The 3,497-nt window shown below is 45.5% G+C and overlaps 1 long non-coding RNA gene and 1 pseudogene across 1 annotated transcript in view; both read right to left on the bottom strand.

Annotated features, from left to right (window-relative positions):
• Positions 1 to 17: 17 nt before the first annotated feature.
• LOC108749201 lies at positions 18 to 2,024 on the bottom strand (annotated as a pseudogene).
• A 1,331-nt stretch (positions 2,025 to 3,355) lies between these two features.
• The window catches only part of LOC108749203, a 530-nt gene continuing 388 nt past the window's right edge, over positions 3,356 to 3,497 (bottom strand). Inside the window, exon 3 of the long non-coding RNA XR_001939346.1 lies at positions 3,356 to 3,477. This is a non-coding gene — a long non-coding RNA (uncharacterized LOC108749203). The remainder of the gene's footprint in view (positions 3,478 to 3,497) is intronic.

The raw sequence follows: 3,497 nt of genomic DNA, 5'->3' as shown, positions 1-3,497 counted from the left end.
TCGTTGGCCGAATTTACCCCAGAAAGAATTCAGGCAGAGCTTTGCGATCGAACGTAAACCTGGATTTCGGGCGATATTATTATTATCGAGAACAATACCTTCGGTTTTTTCGTATTCCCGAAGATACTGTTCCTTACTCTCGTCATGCAGGCATTCGCTCGGCCATCCGCTAGCTTCCTGCCTTAATTCAAAAAACTGTTGATATATTCGGCAAACGAACCACCCTGCCTCGTACGAGGATCGAACCGCGTAACTTTAAACTGCTATATTTCTCTCACGTTCGTTACGAGATAACCTTTCTCGAGAGCCTTGCGCAATTCGCAGGATACCCACGCTCCTACGAATGCACGATCGGCGAGGAGATCGTGAGTGCACTCGGCCTGCGAGAACGTTTCGCAGCAACTACGGCACAGCCCGAACAACAATTTACCTTGTACGCGGTATGGGAGTACAGGGTAAAAAAGATCGCGTGGACGAAGTACTGTGCATGATACCTTCGACACAATCGAAATTAAAATTCGAAGCTGTGGCAATCAGCTCCGAACACTGTTCTCCGATATAAATCGTTGGCTGGCCTAATGGAAAAGTACCCGTTTTTAATACGTACGGATACAGAGAACATACGTCCACGTAGCGTATTTTCTCCGTACCTGTAACATCGTATCGAGTTACGATATTTTCCGTACGGCCACCAAAGAACGCCTGGCGAGGGTCGAGAGGAGGGTTGATCAGTATCGGATGGCTTTCGAGAAAAGTGCGCATCTCATGATTTTCGCGCTTTTCTCGTGAAAATTTGCACTCCCATTTCTCTATCACCCTATATCCTCGTTGTCGAAGACGCCATGTCATTGTGAGAGTTCGTTCGTATCGTGCGTCGATTGTATCTTCGCGCGACACCCCGGACGTAAGTTTTCTTTCGCGATTGATTTGATAACAGCTGGGACAACCGTGCCAAAAACAACCGTGAAATTGTAATACGTAACGCGACGTCTGGTTCTCTGATTCGACTTCGTAATATCCGTCGACGGGTGTACCGGCAATTCGATACTCGCGGCCTCGCCCTGCATGGATTATAGGATGCCCTAGCTCGCGCTCCATCCACACTAACCACTGCAGGGCTTTATGCGAGTGATTATCTTTATATTTATATTCGCCCGGTGGAATGATTCCTATTTCTTCCTCACGTAAAAAGTTTTTACGAAAAACTTTTATACATGTGGAAACGATAGTCGTGCATTCTACGAACGGACACACGTCTCCGCGTTCTAAAAAGATTTTTTGCCATGCACGCACGTCGAAGGATATCTACGTCATTCCGGCAATATTTTACTATTTCCTGTTTAAAATTAAAATCGAAATTCGAACGCGACATTTCTTCGTGCCAAATCATAAAACGCTCGTGTTCCTCGGGTTTCATTTGTTCGGGCGAATAATGTCGTGTGTCTGGTATTGGACCAATATAATTTTGATTGTTCAACGTTAAACAAATGAGGAAAAAAACCTTTGCCCAGAGTATCCTGCAGCCCGAAAACCTTGGGTAACTCCGATAATCGCATAGGTATATAATTTGACCTATCGATAAATTTTGTACGTCCAATCGTCATAACGATAATTTTCGTCCCGTTCAAAATCACCCGAGGTTCTTTCGTTATTCCCGACTTTTCAACGATGTACTTTAAAATAAATTGAGCGTCAAATGCTTTAGCATTATGCGCGATACAGATAAATTTTTGAAATATTTAGACGAGCGCGTCGCGAAATCGACAAACTCTTTTACGGGGTCTCTACTAAATACGAATTCGCGCACTTCACACTAACGACATCACAATGACATGGCCTCTATTCCCGCGCAAATTTGTTGCGCGACGCAGAGAGTTGGAACGTGAATTCTCCGTTCCTTCGAGCGTTTCATCTTGTCACGTTTCGAAATCATGAAACACGAATGCGTCTCTTTTAACACGTTCGTTCGTGTCTTCGACGTCATTCGTATTTGTTTGCAGATTTTCTTCTTTTCGCAACGCCATAGTACTTATACCCTCTCCAGGGTTTCCTACTGTGGCTTTACGACAAAGAGGTCGCATGTAACACAAATGATTCGAAGACTGTAACGAACGGCACGTTTTACAATAAATTACGTCGCAATCGTGTCGCGATTTTGAATTAATCAATCGCCCACAACCGTTGCAAATTTTAATGGATTCGCAAACGCTTGAGAGGGATTGATTATACGATCCCTGCGTTCGATGACGATCGAAACATGGACGCCCGAAGAAGATGCGAGCGCACGAATCGCACTTAATCATCTCAACGTCGGGGAGCTCGCAAGACGGGGTGGCGTAGCAACGTGGGCATTTTTTTGTGCATCGATGCCCTCGGTCGTTACGAAAGCCCACGTTGCACGCTACGCAATATCCTCCACGAGAAACGGCGGCGGCTTTTAAACTTAATATAGGGTTATAATGTCGCGAACCTTCGTAATACATTATGTTTAAACAACACGAGGGTTCGCGACCTAGGGAGGAAAGTAACAAGCAGCCGTCATACATCGGATTCTCGCCTCGACCGAAAGTACTAAAATTATATACCATTATAGCAATATTTTCGGAAGCGAGAATCCGTTGGAATTTCTCGATTTCACGAATACCACACCCTTCCTCGGCAATCGTGATACCAGCGGATTTCGTTAATTCTTCGGCCAGCTTACGCTGTAACGAAGAATGCTGGTATCTCACGGATTCCCATTTTTCTTGCAATTCTCCCGTACGCAGTTGCCCACGCTCTTAATGTATGCGAGCCACTACGATCGAACGGGGAAAACACAAATTGTATGTGTTATTTATTTGTAAAATCGAGCGTTTGGCTATGTCTTCGCGAGTCAATCTATTAGATTGACGCCCGCGACCTGCGGGTATCGAGACTTTGAAAACGCGCACGGTAAAATTTTCTGCGATATCGAATCCTCCGGCACTTTGCGCCAACGAATTCACGAGTTGCCATATGTCCTCGTGAATTAAGTCGCGTGCTGGACGAAACGATAGACCCGCTGGACCGCGCGATAGATCCGCCGACTCGAACGATAATCCTACGTAATCGTTCGGTTCGCACGAATGTAGCGCATACGTCCTAATTTCACGGAACGCGCTTTCTATCCAACGAATGATATCAGTATCTTCGGGTGGCGGACGTATCGCGAAAGTTGCCTCCCTCCCTAGTAACGCGAAATTCCTGAATCGACGCGAGTTTTCCGCCCTTAATTCTATGAAAGCGAAATTATTTCTAACCTCCTCCTCCTCCTGTCGGCGATGACAATCCTGATCGTTTTCCTCGAGCTGATGATGATGATGATGATGTGTATATTGATGTTGCTGCTGCTGCTGCTACTGCTGCTGATGTTGTTCGCCGATGGAATTTTGTGAGGATTCTTCTTACGTCGGCATGTTTTCTTCTCGCGTGTAAGACGCTCACCGCCTGTTTATACTGTAAAAAAAGTTAAGCAA

The sequence above is a fragment of the Trachymyrmex septentrionalis genome, unplaced genomic scaffold (assembly GCF_001594115.1).
Source record: "Trachymyrmex septentrionalis isolate Tsep2-gDNA-1 unplaced genomic scaffold, Tsep1.0 scaffold272, whole genome shotgun sequence".
NCBI classification, from domain to species: Eukaryota; Metazoa; Arthropoda; class Insecta; order Hymenoptera; family Formicidae; genus Trachymyrmex; species Trachymyrmex septentrionalis.
This window is presented reverse-complemented; position numbering and strand designations above follow the sequence as displayed.